At 40.4% G+C, this 25,047-nt stretch overlaps 1 protein-coding gene and 1 pseudogene across 1 annotated transcript in view; one reads left to right on the top strand and one right to left on the bottom strand.

Annotated features, from left to right (window-relative positions):
- WASF2 (WASP family member 2) overlaps positions 1-25,047 on the top strand; it is a 72,132-nt gene that overhangs the window by 17,946 nt on the left and 29,139 nt on the right. The gene's annotated exons all lie outside the window — the stretch shown is intronic.
- LOC131768025 (large ribosomal subunit protein uL23-like) lies at positions 13,600-14,212 on the bottom strand (annotated as a pseudogene).

The following is a 25,047-nucleotide window of genomic DNA, read 5'->3' on the forward strand; positions in this document are numbered from 1 at the left end:
TTTCATGGATTGTTTGCTTTTGGGAACCAGTGGTCAGATTGGTGCAGCTTGTTTCCTTCTTGCTTGGGAGACATGTTTATAGGTTTTAAGGATGGATTTTATACAGATTTTAACGATGGAACCTTTGCTTTTCTGAGAAAGATGCTTAGCACACCTGGACAGCATTTTCCTTCAGCACCTTGACTTCCTCATAAGTTAAAACAGGAAGGCTGAGCTTTTTTTCTGCCTGCTCCCCCCACCGACCCAAGTCCCCTGACTTGCTGCTGCCTTTTATCCTGACTCATATATTTCTATTTACTTATTCACTCAGTCATTTATTCAGCACATTTCAGGGCTAGTATAGGTCTGCCGACATACCAAACATTGGCTCCGCTGTTTTCCCAGTTCATTCAGATGTAAGGCCTTAGTTGCTGTTGACTTCCCTGAACTCCTGATCTCTTTTCATGCCAACACACTCTCAGGTCCCTTCCTGTCTTTTTCTCCCGCCAGGTCATTTTCGGTCCTTTGTTACTGGTTGCCTTGATGGCTGCTGCTTCTTCCAGTCTCCCCCCACCCAGCTCCATTCTTTTCTCTGCTTAAGTGAGATGTATAGCATCTTCCTAAATATTCTGTAATCTATAACTCCACTTGTGTGACTCCTAGCACTTATCGACTAAAGTATAAACTCAACCTGATATTTAAGATTCTGTGATCTGGCCCTACTTGTCTTTCCAGCCTTGCTTCCTACTACTTTTGCAATAACGTACTCATCTTCATTCCCCAGAAAGGTCTCATTATTTTCTGCTTGTGTACCTCTGCGCACACTGTCTGTCTCCCTTAGACATAATACTCCTTGTCTTTACATGTCCAAATCCTGCCTTTATTTATTTATTTATTTATTGGCTGCACTGGGTCTTTGTTACTGTACGCAGGCTTTCTCTCTAGTGCGGTGAGCAGGGGCTACTCTTCATTGTGGTGCACGGGCTTCTCATTGTGGTGGCTTCTCTTGTTGTGGAGCATGGGCTCTAGGTGCGCAGGCTTCAGTAGCTGTGGCTCGCAGGCTCTAGAGTGCAGACTCAGTAGCTGTGGTGCATGGGCTTAGTTGCTCTGCGGCATGTGGGATCTTCCCGGACCAGGGATCGAACCCGTGTCCCCTGCATTGGCAGGTGGATTCTTAACCACTGTGCTGCCAGAGAAGTCCCTCCTGCCTATTTTTAACACCCAGTTATGTGACACTCCTCTACGATGCCTTTCGTGATTTACTTAACAAGGAGTAAACCATAACTTCATCACTTTTACTTTGTTTTATATTTATGTGCTTTTCTTGTCTCTCCTACATTAGGAAACTCTTTAAACAGAAACTGTTTGTTGTATCTGTATACATCTTCTACAGTGCTATGGCCTTTGCACTTGGTGGTTACTCAGTAAATGTTTGCTGCGTGAGGTAATATTGCAAGTAATGTTCCTGGAGGCAGAAAACTAGATTGAATGACTTCTTGAGGTACTTGCCAACCCCATCATTTATTTTCATAGATTTTTGTAGATTCAAGAGCTAGAAGTGTCCTTATAGATATCATTAAAAAAAGTATGGGGGCTTCCCTGGTGGCACAGTGGTTAAGAATCTGCCTGCCAATGCATGGGACACGGGTTTGAGCCCTGGTCCAGGAAGATCCCACATGCCGTGGAGCAACTAAGCTTGTGAGCCACAGCTATTGAGCCCATGTACCACAACTGTTGAAGCCTGCATGCCTAGAGCCCACGCTCCGCAACAAGAGAAGCCACCACAATGAGAAGCCCGCGCACCACAATGAAGAGTAGCCCCCGCTTGCCGCAACTAGAGAAAGCCCGTGCACAGCAGTGAAGACCCAACGCATACAAAAATAAATAAATAAATTTTTTTAAAAAAGTATGTATAGAAAATTTCAAACATATACAAATGTAGAGAAGATGATATAATGAACCTCTACATGCCCATCACTCAACTTCAACAATTATCACCTCATGGTCAATTTTGTTCATCTGTACTATTACCTACTGTCTCATCCTCACAAGATTCTTTTGAAAGAAATCCCAAACACCATATTATTTAAATTGTAAATAATTTCATTATGTAACTATAAAAGATGCTCTTTTTTTAAAAAAAAGTAACACATACACAGTAACATCATTGGATAGCCAGTTAATGTTCGTATTTCCACAGTTGCTTTCTCTTTTCCCTCTTCCCTTCATCTGTGCCCTCCTTTCTCTCTAAACATTTGCTTTATTCGAATCAGGTTCCAAAAAATATCCATACATTTATTTGATTTATATGGCTCTTAAATCTCTCTTAATCTTTGGGTTCTGTGGCTCTTAAGTTTCTTTTAATCTTTTGGTTCTCTTGCCTTTTTTCCTTTATATTTTTGTTGTTGTTGAAGAAAGCAAGTTTTCCCATTCTAGATTTTGCTAATTGAATTTCTATGCTCTGTCCCTTGTGTTCCCTGTAAACTGGTTGTTAGATCTAGAGCAGCATTGTCTAATAGAAATATTCAAGCCTCAAATGAAATTTAAATTTTCTAGTAGGCACTTTAAAAAGGTAAGAAGAAACAGGTGGAATTTTTTTTAATAATATTTTAAATTAACCTGATAGTTGCAAGTTACTATCATTTCACCACATAATGAATATAAAAACTATTGAGATGTTTTATATACTAAATCTTTGTGATTCAGTGTGTGTTTTACACTTACAGCACATATCAATTCATATGAGCCAGACACATTTCAAGTGCTTGATAGCTACATGTGTGTAGGTAGTGGCCGCCTGTTGGTCAGCACAACTCTAGAGGCTTGACCTAAATCAGGTTCCTGCTTTGGCAATATAATGCTTCATAAGTGTTGTTGTATTCTTCTATCAGGAGGCCTGTAATGTCCAGATGTCTCTTTTTGTGTTGTAAGTGGTCCTGGATAATGATTACCTAGGTGTTTGCAAAATGGTGATATTCTAGTGCTATCATTCTTTCTTCATTTATGAACTGGAATACTTCAAAAAAGAAACACTTTCCCTAATCAACTCTTTGGTTACTCTGAAGTTTTTGATTTGTACAGAAAAGGCAGGATAAATACTTGATTCTTTACCTTTAGTCCTTTATTTGCAAGTTTTCAAAATGGTAAGTTGGTTCCCTGATATACTCCAAAGGGAATCAGTGAGTTGTTAGTTTTTTTTTTTAAGTATCATTATGAATTTATGGGTATTAACATATTTGACATGTTTTAATCTATTGTAGTTATTCTTTTTTAAAAAATAGATTTATTTATTTTATTTATTTTTGGCTGTGTTGGGTCTTCATTGCTGTGCGCAGGCTTTCTCTAGTGCGGCGAGCGGGGGCTACTCTTTGTCGCGGTGTGCGGGCTTCTCATTGTGGTGGCTTCTCTTTTTGCAGAGCACGGGCTCTAGGTGCATGGGCTTCAGTAGTTGTGGCACGCAGGCCCTAGAGCAGACGGGCTTCGGCAGTTGTGGCACATAGGCTCAGTAGTTGTGGCACACGGGCTCAGTAGTTGTGGCACACAGGCTTAGTTCCTCCGTGGCATGTGGGATCTTCCCAGACCAGGTCTTGAACCCATGTCCCCTGCATTCCAGGCGGATTCTTAATCACTGTGCCACCAGGGAAGCCCTATTGTAGTTATTCTTACTGATGTTTAATTTGTTCCATCTTGGACCAACGGGAGCCTCTTCAAGTTGGCTCCTGATTTCTTTCTTTTTTTTTTTTTTTTTTTTTTTTTTGCGGTATGCAGGCCTCTCACTGTTGTGGCCTCCAGACGCGCAGGCCCAGCCCAGTGGCCATGGCTCACAGTGGCCCAGCCGCTCCGCGGCATGTGGGATCCTCCCGGACAAGGGTCCGAACCCGTGTCCCCTGGATTGGCAGGCAGACTCCCAACCACTGCGCCACCAGGGAAGCCCTCCTGATTTCTTTTGACATAACTGCAGTAGTCTTTGATAGTGTTCCTTGCTTTCTAGTTATGATAAGATGTTCCAGACTCATCTTGTACATTTCCTGCCCTTCAGTCAAGGAGCTCTGGATGCTTTTAGTGAGATATGGCATTTAAAGACCACATTTATTGCCTAGGAAACTGAAGGCTGGAGAAGTAGAGCGATTTAACCAAGGTCATACAGATTTAGCAGCATCATCCGACCTAGAACCTGAGGCTTGTGGCTCTTAACTCTATGCCATTGCCATTTTGTTTTGCTGCCTCTACCAATTTCTGTGACAGGAGTTTTAACTGCATTTGAGCTTCTACTCTAGGCCATCAGGGGAAGATAGGTTTTGTGGGTCACCATTGGAGGTACAATCAGACCTCATTAATTTGGGCTAATTGAGGTAAATCCTAGTGAGAGTGTTGTGTTTTGTTTTTCTCTAGGTGCAACTGTTACTTTGAGTCATAACTGAAACTAGGCTCTATTAGTGTTACCAGGTTTTTTTGTTAGGTTGAGGTCCCTGTACCTGGTTTAATGAATAGCTGAGAATGATGTGCAATTTAACTTTAATTGTATGTAAATTAGACTCCTGAAATGCTTAAAAACAGCTCATTAAACATTTCTCCCTGCAATCTTATTTACACTGTTTTCTTAGCCAGGCTTTTCTTTATTAGAGTACAGAGGTAGTAAACTTTAGCTCAGGTCTGAATTTGTCTCAAGTTTTCAAATGGGTGTGGAGTCTATATTAATAAAGTGTTGCCATAAAGTTCAGAGAATTTTGGAAAGAATATTTGAGAAAGTGCAGAGGAAGAGCATCTGAAAGTCAGACATCTGGCATTTTCAGCCAACAAGAATGCAACTTCTTGTGTTTGAAAGTAAGCTGAAAGTACTTTTAAAAGTCAGAAAAAGCTTTCAGAAAGCTCGTTCACTATCTAAAAAGTTGTATCATCCTAGGACTTCACTCAGAGACAACTGTGTATATTGAGGGACAGAGGATCTAGGTGTGCTAGGGCTATCAGTGTTGCCTGTTGGCTCTGTGGCCCAGAGCAAGTCACTTGACCTATCTGAGCCTTAATTTATTCATCTATAATGAGGTAATTAAAATTGGGAGTAGTAATACATTTTCTTTTTACCTCACAGACTTCTTGTGAAATTCAAATCAGCTAATTAATCAAATGACATAGTGGATATTTATTGAATTAATGAGAGATGACATGAAAGTGCTTTTTAAACTAAAAGCCTTGTTTGACCATAAACATTATTAGAATAATATAGATTAGATGCACTAATACATACTAATGATCAAAAAGCATGACAGCAGAAGGAAGAGATTCAAGATGCCTGTCTAGACTTTATAGCTGTTTTATTACAGAGGCATATAGCACCTCATACCTTAGGAGCTTTTGACAGCATCATGGTTTTATAGCATAGTACCACTGCTGATGTGAAGACCCTGAGTTACTAAGAAAAGGTTAAATTATATTTAACATATTCTGTTTAAGAAATAATGGATAAGCACAACATATTTTACAGAGGTTTTCATTAAAATGGCTTTAAGGAGTATAGTGTCTAAAGAGTTATTTCCATTTTCTGACAATTCTACCTTGTATGGAGTCTATCACTCCCTAAAAGCAGCTAACACCTGCACTAAATGCCAAAAACTGTTCTAAATTCTTTACATTTACTCTTTATTTCTCCCAATAATCCCCTGAGGGAGAGATTAAGAAACGTGCCCACAATTCTGGATTAGGATCCTGGGTTGAGGAAAAAAATTCCTATAAAGAGCATTATTGGGACAATTGGTAGAATTTAGATATGGACTTTATGTTACATAATAATATTGTATTGTTGTTAAATTTCCTAATGTGATAATTGGACTGTAGTATGTTCTTAGGAGTTGTTCTCCGTAGTATTTAGGCAGAGGCACCATGTCTACAACATATTATCAAAGTGGTTAAAAAGTTAGTAATGAAATTGTGTGTGGGAGAGATAAAAGTAAATATGGCAAAATGTTCATAATTGGTGAAACTAGGTGAAGGACATAAAGGAGTCCTTTGTACTATTCTTGCAACTTTTCTCCAAGTTTGAAATTATTTCAAAGTAAAAAGTAAAACAGCAAAAAATGTTCTTGGTCACACAGCTAGAGTTTATATAGCAGGGTTGAAATATGAACTCTGGCCATTTGGTTCCAGAATCCATGTTCTTAGTCACTATGCTATTCTGCTGTTATAGTCACTGTGCTAGATAAATGAGGTAAATCTGTACTGAATTTTAAATAATTGGGACTATGATTGGATCCTGAACATTGAGCTGTTTTAGCAGCTCTACCTCCTGGTTCTTCAAGGAAAGGGTGATCATATAATTTATTGTGTAAACCAATTCACTTAAAAAAATCTTTTTTTTTTTTTTTTTTTTTTTTGCGGTACGTGGGCCTCTCACTGTTGTGGCCTCTCCTGTTGCGAAGCACAGGCTCCAGACGCGCAGGCTCAGCAGCCATGGCTCATGGGCCGCTCCGCGGCATGTGGGATCCTCCCGGACCGGGGCACGAACCTGTGTCCCCTGCATCAGCAGGCGGACTCAACCACTGCGCCACCAGGGAAGCCCCCCCAAAATCTTTTAAAATTGAAGTATAGTTGATTTACAGTGTTGTATTAGTTTCAGGTGTACAACATAGTGTTTTGCTGTTTTTTAAAACAGTTCATTTTTAAGAGTAAGGGGGAGTACTGTTAATAATTTCTCTGGGACAATTGATGGAAATCAAGACGATGGACATCCTAAAAGGATACCAGTTGGCAGTTTAGTTTTAACAAATGTGACAAAACATGATAATTGCTTCATTTTAATTAAATTTGTTTACCATGGATTCTTGTTTACACAGCGTCCACACTTTTTTCTCCTGCCAGCAAACCTCAGGCCTTCACCTAATGCATTTTCATTTTTTCTTCTCTAGATTTTGCTAATTCTTTTGCTTCCTTCTAGACCACTTGGGAAATACTCTTTGTCAAATTACGTTTCCTCCAAGTCTGAAAAATGCCAACAAAAATTTCTGTTAACACTTGTCCAGTTTTTTAAAATAACTGGCATTTAAAACCAGAAATGCCCAAATATCTTTTTTTTTTTTTTTTTTTTTTTTTCCTGGCTGCACGCTGTGCAGCTTGTGGGATCTTAGTTCCCCCATCAGGGATTGAACCTGGGCCTTCTGCAGTGAGAGTGCAGAGTCCTAACCACTGGACCGCCAAGGAATTCCTCCAAACATCTTTATTAACGTGATTTCTAAAAGGAAAAGTAGTAGTAAAATGCATCTGTATTATGAGATAGGTAGAGAAGTATTACTACTGTCAACTTTCCATAGATATTTGGGAAATCCTTATTGTATGGTACTGGAGGCTGTGATAATGCCTGTTAAAAAGGATTATACCAATCTAGAATCAAAGGTGTTATGTATTGCCTCACTGATCTTTTGCCCAGGTAGTGTCCATTGCCGTTCTTCTGATTGTACTTATTTGCAATAACACTCTCCTGGACTGTGTCCAGTTAAAGATGTTGACCTTCACTAATAGAGGACTAGTATTTTTTGGTCAATCTCTAAAGAAGCTTTCAAAATTATTCCAATACAGTCTCTGGATTTTTAAAGCTCAAACTACCTCTTTGCTTCTCCTTTCTCATACAGAATGCATTTAACCAAGTGCACATCCACTAGGGCAGGAGAGGGTGGGACAGGGCAGGGACTCTGAAATGTAAATCAGATAGTTTTCCTTCCAGTTACCTACTATGTTATAAGGTTTGAGGAAGGAGTGGATAAAACTGATGACTAACATAACTTTTTTTTAAACCACTAAAATGACTTTTTTTCCCTTAAATCATGAAATGTGCTTTTATAGTAGCAATAATCTTAATAATAATTACATTTTTGTTTTTTAAAGTAATGTGTATTTTGTAGTTCAAAGCTGTTAAATTTCTTATTCCTGCTGTTTTTTTTCCTTTAAATTCAAGGAATTGCTATATTTAAATGGATAGTTTGTTTTTTTTAAAAAAAATAAATTTATTTATTTTTGGCTGCGTTGGGTCTTCATTGCTGTGCGTGGGCTTTCTCTGGTTGCAGTGAGCAGGGACTACTCTTCGTTGCGGTGTGTGGGCTTCTCACTGCAGTGGCTTCTCTTGTTGCAGAGCATAGGCTCTAAGCTCGCGGGCTTCAGTAGTTGCAGCATGCAGGCTCAGTAGTTGTGGCTCGCAGGCTCTAGAGTGCAGGCTCAGTAGTTGTGGCCCACAGGCTTAGTTGCTTCGTGACATGTGGGATCTTCCTGGACCAGGGATCAAACCCGTGTCCCCTTCATTGGCAGGCAGATTCTTAACCACTGCGCCACCAGGGAAGTCCCTGGATAGTTTTTTTTTAACATCTAGTTTAATGAATGAGAGTAACCTCTGAAACCAATTTTTACTTGATTGAAAAAAAGCGTTTTTAAAATTTTAAAGACAGCTATAGATATTACTCAGGTCAACCATGTATTAATCAAAATCAACTATTAAAATAATAAAACACCTATTGACTTGAACTATCAATATTGTATCTTTTTTTTTTCAATATTGTATCTTGTAAAAATAAATAAATTTATTTATTTATTTATGGCTGCGTTGGGTCTTCGTTGTTGGGCGTGGGCTTTCTCTAGTTGCGGTGCGCGGGTTTCTCATTGTGGTGGCTTCTCTTGTTGTGGGGCACAGCTCTAGGGTGCGCCGGCTTCAGTAGTTGTGGCACACGGGCTTAGTTGGTCCACGGCATGTAGGATCTTTCCAGACCAGGGATCGAACCCGTATCCCCTGCATTGGCAGACAGATTCTTAACCACTGGGCCACCAGGGAAGTCCTTGTATTTTTTTATTTGATATAGGAAATTAAGAAATACTTTTAGAACACATTATGTACAAAAGACTATGATAGACGTGATCCCTGTCCAAAAGAAGCCTATATTCTAGGAACACAGAGACACATGAACCTGTCACAATATTGTGAAATCTCAGATCTTTGTTTTGGATCCTTATCTCTGCCCTTATTCTATCTAGCCTTCTAGCCATTTTTTCCTAATAACAATTTTTGCTAATCAATTTATAGAATACTATGCCAGTTTATTTTAAAATTAGATAAAATGGACAGACTTCCAGCAAAAGAAAACGAGATGACTCAAGAAAAAATTGAAAACCTTTAACTATTAAATAAATTGAATTTATAGTTAAACAACTTCTCCCACGGAGAACACCAGGCACAAATAATTTCCAGATGAATTTCAAGATACAGCCTAAGGTTTTAGATTCAGTTATAAATCCCACTTTTTCATGCTATTGTCCCCCATTAATAAAGTGACTGTATGGTTCACATTTTCACTTCCTGGCCTTCCTGACATGGATCTCTATTAAGGGGAGTGGATTGTTACAGTTTATTCTTCATTAGCTCTCACTCCTTTTCTCCTTTCTTGCCTTTTCTCTGATTTTTTTCTTCATAGTCAGCAAGAGTCAGAAAGGACTTTTCATTGTTTAGAGATTTTTTCTTTTCTTTAAAGAATTACTTTATTTACTTATTTGGCCGCGCTGTGCAGCTTGCGGGATCTTAGTTCCCAGACCAGGGATTGAACCTGGGCCCTTGGCAGTGAAAGCTTGGAGTCCTAACCACTGGACCACCAAGGAATTCCCTAGACATTTTTTCTTAGCAGATTCTGTTCATCCTTCTGTCCACTTATGCAGTATTTTATGAAGAATTGATGGGTGACCGAGTGCTGCTCAGCACCTCAGGATTTAAGAGATAGTACCTTCCTTCAAAGAGTTCACAGTCTACCCCTATTACAACTGTAATATGGGATGGGTGTCATAATAGAGGAATAATAGAGTGCTATTGAAGCAGCGGAGAGCTTGATTAATTCTTTCTGGGGAACAGGGTCAGGATGGTTTCATAGAAGCAATTACATTTGAACTGGGCTGGGAAGGATTAATAAATTTCCAGAAGCAGGGGGAAAAAAAACTGAAAAAAAGGTATTCCAAGAAGCAGGAAATATCTTGACTGAAATCACAGGCATGAGAGTACAATAGGGGATGCAGTGTAGAGCATTGTAAAGTTGTGACCAGAAAGGAGGCTGAAGAAGTATGTTGATGTCAGATAGTCAAAGGCCTTAACTGTCACAATATTTGCCCCTCTCTGATTTTTCTGTCTCAGTCTAGGCCTGCTAAAGTCTCTAACTCATCTTCAATTCTCAGATGAAAAATCTCAGGTTTGCCTGTGTGTCAGGTGTCAGTGTGGCTGAGATTCGGTCATACTGTTTTAGCTTAATGCTAAGAGAGACCAATGTTCATCTCGTTCATTGTTGGGAGGCAGCATTCTGAATGACCTCCAGCCATTCTAGGCTTTCACAGGTTTCTGAAAAATAAAAAGTAGCTCCTTTCTACAAAAAGCTTTAGGGATGCTCAGCCTCATTAGCAGGGAAATGCACATTAAAACTACAGTTATGTACTGTTTTGTGTCTATCAGATGGGCAAAAATTAAACTCTGACAAAAAATGTCAGCTAGGATATGAAGCAACCAGAACCCAGCAAAACAGTAGTGTAAATGGGTACAACTGTTTTGCAAAATGATTTGGCGTTATCTCATGACTGAAGACGTGCATACCCTCTGACCCAGCAATTCCACTCCCGGATATCTACCCTAAAGAACTCTTGAACATGTGCAGTGGGAGACAAGTACAAAAAAGTCCATAGCAACACTGTTGGCATTAGCAAAAACAAACAAATAATCCAAACTGGGAAAAAATCCCAGCATCCATCAACTCTAGATTAGATAAATAAATCACAGTGTGGCCATACAGTAGAGCACTATGTAACCGTGGAAATGAGTAAATTGCAACTATAGCAACATGAATGAATCTCAAAAAATTGTAGAGTGAAAAGTTGCAGAACATACCTTATGATTAGATCCCTATAAAGAAACATGTGAGACTAAAAATATAATGTTTAGAGATAAGATGTGATAAAGTTATCACTATTTGGGGCAGTGTTATCTCATGGTGATGGAGGGAGATGGGTTTGGGGAGAGCCATGTAGGGGACTTTAAAGCTAATAGTAATATTTTGTATCTATAAATTTTAAAGCATTACGAAAAGTTTGGTGATACCTGCTCTAGTCTAGTATTCCCCCAGTTCTGCTTTCACACACAGACACATTTTTCAGAATGTAAAAACTGAGATTAAGTAATTTAATTGTTCAAAAGAGAAAGCTTATCAGTGACAACCTGGTCTCAAACTCAGTATAGAGCAATTTCTATCATCTTATGTTGCAACTTTCCCATTGTAGATTCTATCGATCAATTAGAAGTGCTTCCACTTGGATTACTGCCTCAGTCTTTCTCCCCTTCATGTAATACATTCTCCACATTGCTGCCAGAGAGAGCTTTCTAAATGCAAATCCGATCATGTCACTCTCTGGCCTCAATCTTAAATAGTTCCCAGTAGCCTTCAGCACACTCTAAGTGCTATAGTGCACAAGGCTCTCTGTGCCTGGGCTTCTATCTGCCTTATTAGCCTCACCACTCGTGACTTCCTGCACTTCAGCCACACCAAGCTATTTGCTGTTCCTGGAACGCTGTTTGCCTCTGTACACATTGCTCCCTCCACCTGAAACTTCTTTCAACTAACCCTTTTTGTCTTTTAAAACACTCTTTTTTTTTTTTAAATTAATTTGGCCACGGCGAGTCTTAGTTGCGGCACATGGGGTCTTAGTTGCCACGTGTGGGATCTTCGTTGTGGCATGCAGGATCTTTTTGTTGCAGCATACAAACTCTTAGTTGTGGCATGTGGGATCTAGTTCCCTGACCAGGGATCAACCCTGGGCCCCCTGTGTTGGGAGCGTGGAGTCTTAGCCACTGGACCACCGGGGAAGTCCCTAAGACACTCTTTCTTAATGACTCCCTCCACCCCTGATCTGAGCTGGATGCCTCCATAACACCTTGAATGTAACATTTGTGGTCACATTTATCACTGAGTAGTATTGTTCCCCTTTTTAATTTGTCTCCTTCAGTAGCTTTCAAGCTTCGTGGAGATAGGGGCAGTGTTGAATTCTATCCCCAGTGTGTGGCACAGTGTCTGGTATGTCAGGTTCGTTGAATGAATGAATGAGTGAATGAACGAACAAACGAATAATTGGATATCACTTTATACGAATGCCACATTTAGTTTGAAGTTGTCATTTGTTTGACAAATCCTCACCAGTTCTATCTGTATTTATAAATGCAAGAAGGAAAGGAAAGAAGGGAAAGAAAGAAAGGCAGGCAGGCTGGTGAGTGAGTAGCTGAGATGGGGAAGAAGTATTGAGGGGAGGGAAGAAGCTAGGAAAGGTTCAGAGGCTTATTAACATTTTAGGCCAAGTGCCTGGAGATTTTAATAACAGCCTGGATTTCTTTCAAGCTGTGGACATGTGCTGATTTTCATGACTTACCCTATTCTAACCTTCCTTAGCCTTTTTGAAAATTTATCTTCTTTGGCTGGTAACTCTATCATTCATCTCTCTTTACATTAGGAATTAAGAGCTTTGAGGTGCATGAATAGAAGGGAAGTGGCAGATTGCTCATGTTGGTCAGGGTGGCCTTGCTTGCTTTTTTTTTTTTGCGGTACGCGGGCCTCTCACTGTTGTGGCCTCTCCCGTTTGCGGAGCACAGGCTCCAGACGCACAGGCTCAGCGACCATGGCTCACAGGATCTTGCCGTGTCCCCTGCATCGGCAGGCGGACTCTCAACCACTGCGCCACCAGGGAAGCCCTGCCTTGCTTTTTTTTTGTACCACATTAGACCCCTGATATTTTCTAGGGCTTGGAGAGTGTATGTAGATCCTGTCTTGTGATTTGGTGAGCTACCAGGAATCTTAGTCTAAAACAGAGTTTAAACTTGGACTGTTCAGATTGGGTTCTCTTCCTTCAGGGAGCAGTGCTGTAAGACTGGAGGTCCAGACATTCTCCCCATCCTCACCTTCGTGAGGGCCAAAGCACAGGAACCACTACCTGTAGCTTTATTCACTTGATAAATACTTATTGAGCATTCTCTCTGTGCCTAGTATGGTGGTAGGCACTAGGATTATAGATCACCAGCCTCAGAGAATCCAGTCGCATGGGAGAGCAGTAAGAAAATCAGTCATTTTAAAGCAGTGTGATTGGATGGGCTTGCACAGGACGTTATGAAAGTTTAAAGAGTGTGTGGGGGAGGGGCACCAAGCTCTTTTGGGGCAAGGCATGTCAGCAGATGTTTCACGTGAGCTCAGTTTTGGAAGACCCTAGAAGTTGGGGCTTGTGGTAGGTGGTTAGACTTGAGCAAAAGTATGGAGGCAAGAGAGAATGTGATGCAATGGGGAGCCATGGGAAGGTCCCTGGGACTTCAAGGAAGGGTATGTATATATGAAGATGTGACAGGAGATGAGACTGGAGCCAAAGAAAGGGACCATACTGTGAATGACCTTTTCTACTTTCCTAAATAAAAAGGGTTATCAGTAGAAATGTTTTCATTCATCTAATGTTAGATGTTTACTGTTTCTCTTATTGTTGTCTCTTGAGCAACTGAGTTTTATCTAATGTTTTATTTCTTTGGTTTGTTCTTTTTATGGTCCCTGAATTTGGAGCCCTCTTTCCTTTTATTCTTTTTCTTTTTAATAGTGAAAACTTTTATATTTAGAATTAGTCAGCTGGACTCAGTTTAGATGATCCCAATTTCGTTGGCAACATCCAAAGCGTCATAGTCAGGAGCCAGTCGAACATATGCCTTCTTCTCTCCATCAGGCCTGATCAGGGTGTTGACCTTAGCCATGTCAATGTCACAGAGCTTCTTTACAGCCTGTTTAATTTGGTGCTTGTTGGCCTTGACGTCCACAATGAACACCAGTGTGTTGTTGTCTTCTGTTTTCTTCATGGCTGACTCGGTGGTGAGGGGGAACTTGATGATGGCATAGTGGTCAAGCTTGTTTCTCCAGGGGCGCTTTTCCGAGGATATTTGGGCTGCCTCCTGAGCCACAGTGTTTTGGGCCGTCGGAAGGTGGGTGACGTCCGGATCTTCTTTTTTTGTGTGGCTGTGTACGCCTTTCAACACTGCTTTCTTGGCCGTCAAAGACTTTGCTTTGGCTTCGGCTTTGGGAGGGGCAGGGACCCGTCTTCACCTTTGGCGCCATCTTCGTGAAAAGGGTTTCCGAGACTTGTTCCCACGGGCTTCTCCTTTTATTCTTTAGGTTAACTCCACTTTAGTACCATCTAGTCAAACCCCATACTCAGGCATTGTGGAGAGGATGATGCATTGCTTTTAAGTCAGCTTGGAAGGAGGAGGATTTAAATGACCTTCAAAGACTAATGTCAGACCCCCATGTCAGTGTCACTGCAATTCATGCATGCATGGAGAGTGGGAAAGGGAACTTAATTATGGAGGAGGGGAATCGTAACCCAGCTTGAATGGGTAGTTTAAAGTCCTGCATCCGCCCCTTAGCCTCAGAAAAGGACTTTCTTACATTTGCTGCCAAAGAGGTCATAGGCAGAGCCCACATAAATACCATCCTCCCCCTGGGGTATGTGAGCCAGTCTTAGTCTTTTACTTTCACAGGTGCAGAATAGGTTCAACAAATAGTATTCTGATCTCCATTGAACAGAATTTGGCATCTTATTGTTCTTTCCCAGAAAATCAATCCCTTTAAAGCATGGAACATGGCAATTTTAGGTCAGCAGGCATTTAAAGACACCTTTTAACTTTCAAGGGCTGGCCTAATAAGATATATTTTGTACAAAAATAACAGTGTTAACCAAGATGAGACTTGAATCATTTAAATCTTGAAAGGGGCTTAGTTTTAGCTGCTAGTACACCTTTTACCTGTGAAATTACTTCTTCTTGTCTTTTAATGGCACTGTCCTTCTGGAGTTCTGTGAGCATCATCAGATATCAGGCTCCATTCCTTCTTCTAACCCTTGGTAACTGTTCAAAATTCATTACAGTGTTTGGAATGAGGGAACCCACAGTGACCCATGTCACTATCCTTTTGGACAATAAAGTAGCCTTCCATAGTTAGCCTGGATGACAGCAGAAGCCAACCAATATAGTCAGGAACTGCTTCAACGTGGCTACAGTATGAATGACCAAAGGAGTTAGTCATAGTTACGCTTATCCATTTCATTAATTTGTTCTGAGAAGTCGCATCAAGTGAGGCAGAGCTGCACCTTTGGCGCATTAATACAGGGGTCTGAACAGAAAAATTTATTTCAGTGAAATCCTTGAGAGTTGCTGAAAACACATGATGCTTCTTTGTACTTTTTTTTTTTCAGCCGCACCTCGCGGCTTGCAGGATCTTAGCTCCCCGACCAGGGATCGAGCCCATGTCCCCTGCATTGGAAGCTTGGATTCTTAACCACTGGACCGCCAGGGAAGTCCCTCTTCATACTTTAACTATTTATTTATTTGTTTGTTTGTTTATGGCTGCTCTGGGTCTTTGTTGCTGCACACGGGCTTTCTCTAGTTGTGGCGAGTGGGAGCTACTCTTCGTTGAGGTTCACGGGCTTCTCATTGCGGTGGCTTTTCTTGTTGCAGAGCACGGGTTCTAGGTGCGCGTGCTCAGTAGTTGTGGCACTCAGACTTAGTTGCTCCACGGCATGTGGGATCTTCCCGGACCAGAGCTCCAACTCATGTCCCCTGCATTGGCAGGTGGATTCGTACCCACTGCGCCACCGGGGAAGTCCCCCTCTTTGTACTTTAAATAGAACTTTTCTACTTTGGAGGGAAAGTGTTATACAAACATGGCCCCAGTTGTTACTGGTACAACATATATATTCATACAGTCTTGCTATTTCTAAAGTTTGAAAAAAGTTCTGTGTTAATCTAAATACAATTTTAATTTTTTAAAACACATATTCATATCTTAAAACAACACTCATTGATAGATTTTGGTAGGAGGTAGAAAAACAAAGCTCAGTCTTCTTAATTCCTCATCTGTGTAAGCCTTTTGCCTCTGTTTTAATAGAAGTTCTTCAATGCAAAGACCATGGCAGATCCCCTTTTCAAAGTAGTTCATAGAGATTTAGGTATGCAATTTACTTACTCTTGGTCACCAAGAAAGAGTAAAAATGAAAGAACCAGGTGACTGCTAAGGGAAACTGTTGTAACGTCAAACTTGAGGGGCTAGACCAGAGAGCAAGAGAAGAATGCTTGGGGTAGTCTCAGGGAACTATAATTGCTAGTAACAGAATAGAAATTAGGTAGTGGAAAATGTAGGCTACTATACCAGAGAGATGCTCCTAACAAATTTTGGCTTGGAATTGTCTTTCTAAGTAAAGCTTTTGTGATTATTGGAATGCCACAGAATTCATCTCTTGGCTTTTTGTCCCACAAAGGTATTAGAATTTAAAACAGACTCTTTGACATGATTTATGGCAGACAAGAAATACCAGTTCAGTTAGGGCAGGTGTTATTTAATTACCCTTCTCTCTGGGAGTGGGGCTTTTCCCACTAAAATTGTTTGTGGGTGAAATCACAACAAAGATCTATAAAGTGCAGTTTTATATATATATTTAAAATAGACATCAGTGTCTTGAATTTTTCTAATGTCAAAGGTTAATTTAAAATATTAATGCTGAAAAGATTAATTTAAGATATTAAATCTACTAGGCAAGAATACATGTACATATTGTAATTACTTCCTTTTTACAATTAAAGTAATTGGATTATATTTAATGAGCTATTTACATTTAATAATTTAAAAAAGACATCTTTTCAGTATTCCCCATATGCAGAAAGAGATTGAGGGGGGGAGACTCATTTCTGATATAATTAACTTTACTTGGGGTAAAAAGGAAAAACAATTGTGCTTTTTAGAAAAATGCTCAGAAGAATATTGTTTTATTTTGGGGGGGGATTTTTTTAAAATTTGATTCAAACAGAAAGTCACAAAAATTGTAGTCATCCTCATCAGTTCACTCAGTCCCATGTAATTAATTTTTTTTCATCTTAAGAATATTATTTTAAAATATACATACAGTCATCACCTGTTATCTGCAGTTTCACTTTCCATGGTTTCAGTTACCCGAAGTCAACAGCAGTCCAAAATTATTAAATGGAAAATTACAGAAATAAACAATTCATAAATTTTAAATTGCACACCATTCTGAGTAGCATAATGAAGTCTCATACCATCCTGCTCCATCTTGCCCTGGACATGAATCATCCCTTTGTCCAGCATATCCATGCTGTGTATGCTACCTGCCTGTTAGTCACTTAGCAGCCATCTCGGTTATCAGATCAGTTGTTGAGGTGTCCAAGTGCTTGTGTTCAGGTAATCCTTATTTTACCTAATAATGGCTCCAAAGTGTAAGAGCAGTGATACTGGCAATTCAGATATGCCAAAGAGAGGCCGTAAAGTTCTTCCTTTAAGTGAAAAGGTGAAAGTTCTAGACTTAACAAGGGAAGAAAAAATATATCGTGTATATATAGGGTTCAGTATTTTCAGGCATCCGTGGGGGGGGGGGTCTTGGAACGTATCACCCTTGGAGAAGGGGACTACTGTATACAGTTTAGGAAGTAACCATAGGAATGTGTTTTGTGGTTCATTGTAAAAGAAGATGAAAGATTAGGCACTTAAAAAAAGGGGGGGGGCCTTCCCTGGTGACGCAGTGGTTGAGAGTCCGCCTGCCGATGCGGGGGACACGGGTTCGTGCCCCGGTCCAGGAGGGATCCCACGTGCCGCGGAGCGGCTGGGCCCGTGAGCCATGGCCGCTGAGCCTGTGTCTGGAGCCTGTGCTCCGCAACGGGAGAGGCCACAACAGTGAGAGGCCCGCGTACCACAAAAAAAAAAAAAAAAAACGGTCCATGATGACAAGATTTCATGAGCTCAACAGTGCACAGAGAATGAAGCTTAGTGACTTTCAAGGACCCCGTAGGTAAAAGTAACCCATCAGAAGTGACAGAATCCCAGATGCCTAGCTGTTTGAAAACAGGAGTTTGTTTGAAAGGCAGTAGCATCTGAACATGTTATCTGAGGCTGGCACTTTAAATGAGCCAGTGTTTATGTTGTTTAAAGTGAAAGATGTGAAGCCCCTGAGCAGCTGGCTAAAACTGGGTGTAGAGAGGGAGAAAGCAGTGTGTTATTCTCATTAACACCATTTCAGTTCTAGGGTAAATATGTCAGGAAGACTTTCTTAGGTTAGCACGTAGTCTTTTTTTCGAGGGGAAAGAAACTGGTCTGTGGTTTGGTGGCACTTGTGTATGAAAATGAGAAATATGGGCATAGTCTTGGTTTGGGTGTTTTGTGAAGAGTCGTTGTGGTGTCATGGACACAGATGGACCTGGGTTTAAAAGCTGACTGTGTGACTTTGATAAAGTTACAGAACTGCTCTTAGTTTTTTAGTTCTCTCATCTGTAAAATCAGAATGTTGCTACTTACCTTTCAGAAGTGTTTTAAAGATTAGATTTGTTCAAGAAAATGTGAATGAATACCTGGCACATTTTCGGCAGACACTACAGGATACAAAGAAGTTTTAAGAATCCCACCCTTGGCTCCCAATAGCTGCTGCTGTTACTACTGTTTCTGTTAGGTTTAAGGATATTTTGTTTTTCAGTTCCTATATTTAAAGAATTATACACTCCCAAAATCTGTGCTACAATATAGAATGTAGTGACTGCCATAAAAGGTTCAGCATACTTTTTGGCACTTTCGGAGAGGGAGAAATGACTTCAGACACGAAGAGTCAAGGAAGACTTCTTAGAAGTGGTGACATTTGCCTTGGGCCTTTAAGATGAAAGGATTTAAAAAAAATTTTTTTTAATTTTTAAGAAATGCCACAATCCAAATAATAGTACCTTTGAGACTATTTGCTTTCAAAGTACACAAAGTGAAAATACTGAATTGACTCTTGACTATGATTTGGAAGACTGATACCCTTTGTCTTAATCCTTAAAATTGGTAAAGCAGAGACCATCCATTTCTTTCTCAGCACTTGTCTTCACACTTCCGGAGAACCTGTTTCAGAAGGTAAGAGGCCCACCTATTGCTTGGTTTCCACTGAGACCAAAGAAAAGAGAACCAATTAGGAGAGCCCTTTGTGTAATGCACAGTGCTGTTTAATTTGACCTGTTCTCCTTAAATTATTTTATTACCACTAGGAGGTAAGTCCAAACAAACTCAGCTTTCCTTTGAATTAGCAATAATGAGAGCTCTCAGTTATTGAGTACCTACTGGGTGCTAGATACCTCTCTAGAAGGCTTACGTATGTTATCTCATTTTATCCTTAGAACCATCCTTTGAGGTAGGTTTTATTTTCCCCATTTTACAGATGAGGCTTAGAGAGATTAACCAGCCCCAAATCATATATAACTAGTGGCTCAGGGGATCCTTGAGTCTCTTGACTGAACTTGCCTCTGGGTTCACCAAGCTGTATTGATTTTTGAATGTGGTAATAAGCACCTATATGAGTATTAACTTTAAAAAAGAAAAGAGAAATTGTCTGCCATTATTAATTATGATTATTCAGAAAATTAATTAAATATGTTGTTCAAGGGACTTCCCTTGGTGGTCCAGTGGTTAAGATTCTGCACTCCCAATGCAGGGGGTCTGGGTTCAGTCCCTGGTCAGGGAACTAGATCCCACATGCCGCAACTAAGACCCGGTGCAGCCAAATTAAAAAAAAAAATGTTATTCAAATATGTTATATGCGTATGATGATGATATCCTACCTACTTGCAGTGCTTTCTTATTTGTTTGATTTCAGGATACCTGTTATTCCTTTTAAAAGTACTCCATGGTATACACTTATTGAAGATAAATTGAAATTAATCTGACTTTAAGAATTTTACAGTACATCTTTATGATTTGGGACCTTGCAAAACTAGAGTGGAAATCAATTCTGACTTAAACAGGAAGCTTGTGGCTTTAATCGCTGGGAGAAGGGAAATAAGGAGGGGAGGCCTGTGATTACCCTTTCTGTCTAGATGTATATTCTAACCATGGAGCAAGGTGGGGGATCCCAAGCAGAGCACATTAGTCTTACTGAACTGAAGAGACAGAAATTGTAGTTCAAGGGAGGCTGAGGCAACTAGAAGCTGTGAGGTAGAGCTCTGGAAAAGAGGGAGCTATGCAGAAAACTGTTCTAGAAGTCTTCTCAGGGTCCTCTTGAGGCTTGGCGGATCACCCACATGCCTGGTGGGGTCAAGCTACAGGAGGTTGGGGAAGGAGGGACCAGGAAGTTATGAGCTAACTGGTTCCCAGTGCAGGGACATGTTTGAATACCTACCAGCCAGAGGAGAGAGCCCATGTGGCTCACTCTCCAGCAGAGATCCAGTAGACAGCATCCAGTAGAGATCACAGAAGGGCCACATCTGTACTGGGGCTAAAAGATCCAATAGAGTAAAGGCTGCTCAAGACCCACCCTAACAAAGCTTAAAAACAAGCCTCAGATGTACCAAATTGAACCAAAAGTCACTTCACTGCCTACAGGAACAAAGCTGAGCACTCTTGAAACCAAGACAGCAATGCTAGTTACTCAACATTGTAAAATCACAATGTCCAACATCCAATCAATCAAAAGTTACCAGGAAAATGTGGCCCATAATTAGGCGAAAAATCAGTCAGTAGAAACACTAAGAAATGACAAAGGTGGGACTTCCCTGGTGGTCCAGTGGCTAAGACTCCATGCTCCCAATGTCGGGAGCCCAGGTTCAATCCCTGGTTGAGAAACTAGATCCCACATGCATGCTGCAACTAAGAGTCCACATGCTGCAACTACACATCCCGCATGCCTCAACTAAACATGCCACAATGAAGATCCCACATGCTGCAACTAAGACCTGGTGCAACCAAAATAAATAAATAAAAAAAATATTTTTTTAAAAAAGAAAAGAAATGACAGAGGTGATGGTATTACCAAGACACGGGTATTAAAACAGCTGTTATATCTATGTTCAAACATATAAAGGAAAATATGAACATACTAGTTAGGAGGTAAACATTTTAGCTTTGCAAATAAACAGTGGAATTTGGTTCCAGTCTCTTTTATTTTTATTATAGTTCTTCTTCCTATGCTGTTAATGATTTGGTAAAATTTGAATATTCTCTTGTAAGTCTGAGTCATAGAATCATATCATTTCAGTGTTGGAAAGAACTTTTAAAGATCATCTTGTTCACCCTCTCATAGAAAAAGAAATGTTATATTTCATTGATTGTGAGATGTACATTTTCCCTACATTTTAACGTTTCTTGAATCATGATGCATTTTAGATTTGATGAAATACCATAAAAGCCCATTAGAATTGTGACTTTTCCATAAATTCTTAGTGGTCGAATTCAAGACTTCCTAGAAAACTTCCCTTCTTTATTCTTTATATCCAGATCCTGCCCAGTTCAGATCTTTATTCCAGGAAGTCTGTTCAGTTCAAAGTGATCTTTTCATCCTTTCTGTCGTCATCATTGCATCATTCATTTGATAACTGAACTTCTGTTTGCTATGTTGTTACTTAACTGTGTTTTATCTGTCTCCTCAATTAAATTATAAGCTCTTAGAGTCAGGGGAGGGATTTTATATTTCTTTGTGTTTTCTAGTGTCTACTTGATAAATATTCATTGATTGATAAGGGTGCTATAATTAGTAATTAGCCATTTATACAACCTGAAGCTTATTAATGGTGTTGTTTAATGGTTAACTATGTGCCAGAACTAAGTGCTAGATAGATGTAGAATTAGTACTTCTATTACTGCTGCTGCTGCTAGTACTACTATTACAGTCACTACTACTATTATTGTAATTATTCTGAGCCTAGGTACTATGTTACGCATTTTATACATGCATCATTTCATTTTTCTTCACAACAACCTTAAAAACTAAGGATCATTATACTAATTTTAACAGATTAGGAAAAAGACTAAGAGATTGACTGCTTGCCAAGGTCCCAAAGCTGAAATTTGGCAGTAGTGGGTTGAAAGCCACACCTCTTTCTCTAATGTCCATACTCTTGCTGCTCTACATCACTGCTTATTAGGTTTTGAGGGCTTTGGTAACCTAGTAGACTGAGGGTAGAAAGAAAAGAAATGGGCAGTTACTTTTCACTCTGTTTAAGGACTTTTCCTTATAAATCCCATGTTTTGAATGGTGAATAGACCTTGTGAGAGGAAGTAGATGTACAGCTGCCCTTTGCTGCTTTTAGTTGCTGGCAGCTTGGCTGTTAGTGACAGATGAGTGTGTGACCCTTTTTCAGCAATGAATTCTTGTTACAGCTGGCAGAATAGAATAGTTGATGTGGAATTTCATGGCAGTTTGCTTCATAATTCCACTCCCTGGTGTTCAGATGTAGTTGTGATTGCTAGGTCTCTCTCCTCACTTAAGTTGGTATATTGGTAGTCACATCCAGGACTACTGCTTCTGTCTGCTCCATGACCACACGGTGTGTTTGTGTATTGCCCTGAGCTGTCAGCAAAACATTTTGCTGAATTTCCTTTTTTGTTGTTTCCTATACCTTTTTTCCCCCGGCCTTTCTCATTTGTTGTAAAACTGGTTTCTTTTTTGGCCTTTTTATCCCAAAGAGGGAGTAGTTACTGCAAAGAGAAGCTTGAAATATAAAGAGAAATATCATAGAGATTAACACGCATAGTTAGAGAGCTAGCAGGTTGAAATGAGACTGACTTCAGTGCCTGACGTGCTGTTTGGCCCTGATTATCTCCTTCCTCCCTCATTTTCAAACTTGCCTCTTTATCTAATCCACCAGTGGGTGCTCCAGTGCCTTGTCTGTAGGGAGCTTAACCCAGTGCAGTAGACTACTTGCAAGAACCAGGAAAGAAAGGTTACAACCTAACCCCATTTTCTCCATGCCTGGGTAAGGTAGTAAACTGGGATTAGACACTTCCATAAAAACCCACTGTGTGTTCCCGTATGGTAGCACGTGTCCAGGTTAGGCTTCCTTCCAGCTACTCAAGTGCATGTACTTGGAGAGGAATGCATTTTGTATCTATCCTCATCTCAAATTTTTGGCAACCACCAACTGGTAATCACTCTTTTCTGTTATTGGCTATAAATAAAGGAAGCTCTTAAAAATAAAGAAGACTTTATTAAGGCTTGTGTGAGTTATTGACACATTTCTAATAATCTTGTGAGCTCATTTGTTGAGGTTTGATACTTTGTTTTGTTTAGTGAGTTAGTATTTTTTTAAAAAATATTTATTTATTTGGCGGTGCTGCGTCTTAGTTGCGGCATGCGGGATATTTAGTTGCAGCATGAGAACTCTTAGTTGAGGCATGTGGGATCTAGTTCCCTGACCAGGGATCGAACCTGGGCCCCCTGCATTGGGAGCATGGAGTCTTAGCCGCTGGACCACCAGGGAAGTCCCTCCTTCACCTATTTCTGCCCCCCCCCCGCCGGCAACCACCTGTTTGTTCTCTGTATCTATAATTGTTTCTGTTACTTTTTTTTTTCTTTGGCCATGCCATGCAGCTTGTGGGAACTTGGTTTCCCGTCCAGGGATTGAACCTGGGTCACAGCAGTGAAAGCACCGAATGCTAACCACAGACCACCGGGGAGCTCACTGTTTCTGTTACGTTTGTTCATTTGTTTTTTAGATTCCATATATAAGTAAAATCATACAGTATTTGTCTGACTTATTGCACTTAGCATAATACCCTCTAGGTCCATCCATGTTGTTGCAAAGGCAAGATTTCATTTTTTAAAAAAATATTTATTTATTTTATTTTTGGCTGCATCAGGTCTTAGTTGCAGTACACGGGATCTTCATTGCAGCATGCAGAATCTTTTCATTGGGGCATGCAGGCTCTTCACTGGGGCGTGCAGGCTTCTCTCTAGTTGTGGCGCAGGCTCTCAGTAGTTGTGGCACATGGGCTCTGTAGTTTCAACATGCAGGACCTCTAGTTGTGGCTCGATTGCTCAGTAGTTGCAGCGTGGTCTTAGTTATCCTACAGCATGTGGAATCTTAGTTCCCTGACCAGGGATCTAACCTGCTTCCCCTGTATTGGAAGGCAGATTCTTAACCACTGGACCACTGGGGAAGTCCCATACCACATCTTCTTTATATATTCATCTATTGATGGGCACTTGGGTTGCCTCCATATCTTGGCTATTGTAAATAATGCTACAATGAACTTAGAGGTGCAGATAGATTTCTTTTTCTTTTTAAAAATAAATTTATTTATTTATTTGTTTTTATTTTTGGCTGTGTTGGGTCTTCGTTGCTGTGCATGGGCTTTCTCTAGTTGTGGCGAGAGGGGGCTACTCTTCGTTGCAGTGCATGGACTTCTCATTGTCGTGGCTTCTCTTGTTGCAGAGCATGGGCTCTAGGTGCGCGGGTTTCAGTAATTGTGGGACGCAGGCGCAGTAGTCGTGGCACGCGGGCTCTAGAGCGCGGGCTCAGTAGTTGTGGCACATAGGCTTAGTTGCTCCGTGTCATGTGGGATCTTCCCAGATCAGAGCTCGAACTCATGTCCCCTGCATCGGCAGGTGGATTCTTAACCACTGTGCCACCAGGGAAGTCCCCTAGACCATTCCATTTTGATGAATTAGGTATTGCTAGAAATTGGCATTAGGTTGGGAAAGTAAAGTGAACTTTGTGTCTGTTACTGAAAGTTATCAGTGATAACATTGTAGACTCTGTGTAATTGGGGTCTTAGAACAGGGAACTTGGGAAAAGGTGGAGATCCAGGAAATATTTTACATTAATAAATCGTTTCTTTGGAGCTCAGAATACTTTGCAAACAAAATCTCAGTTTCATATAGCACCTCTCAAGCATTTTTTTTAGTGCAGCTCACAGCCGAACTAGAAAGATGAATTGAAAGTTTTTCCCCAATTGCTACTCATCGTTAGACTAAGAACTAGAATCCAGGTTTCCAACTCACAGTTTAAGTGTATTTTCTTTTGGACAACCAGACGGATCCTACTAAAAACAGAGCCTCATTTTGGCCATATAAAAGGCAGTTTTCGGGCTTCACTGGGGGCACAGTGATTAAGAATCCGCCTGCAGAGGCCACAACAGTGAGAGGCCCGCGTACCTTAAAAAAAAAAAAAGAATCCGCCTGCCAATGCTGGGAAGACGGGTTCAAGCCCTGGTCTGGGAAGATCCCACATGCTGTGGAGCAACTAAGCCCGTG

This window comes from Kogia breviceps, chromosome 1 (assembly GCF_026419965.1).
Source record: "Kogia breviceps isolate mKogBre1 chromosome 1, mKogBre1 haplotype 1, whole genome shotgun sequence".
NCBI classification, from domain to species: Eukaryota; Metazoa; Chordata; class Mammalia; order Artiodactyla; family Physeteridae; genus Kogia; species Kogia breviceps.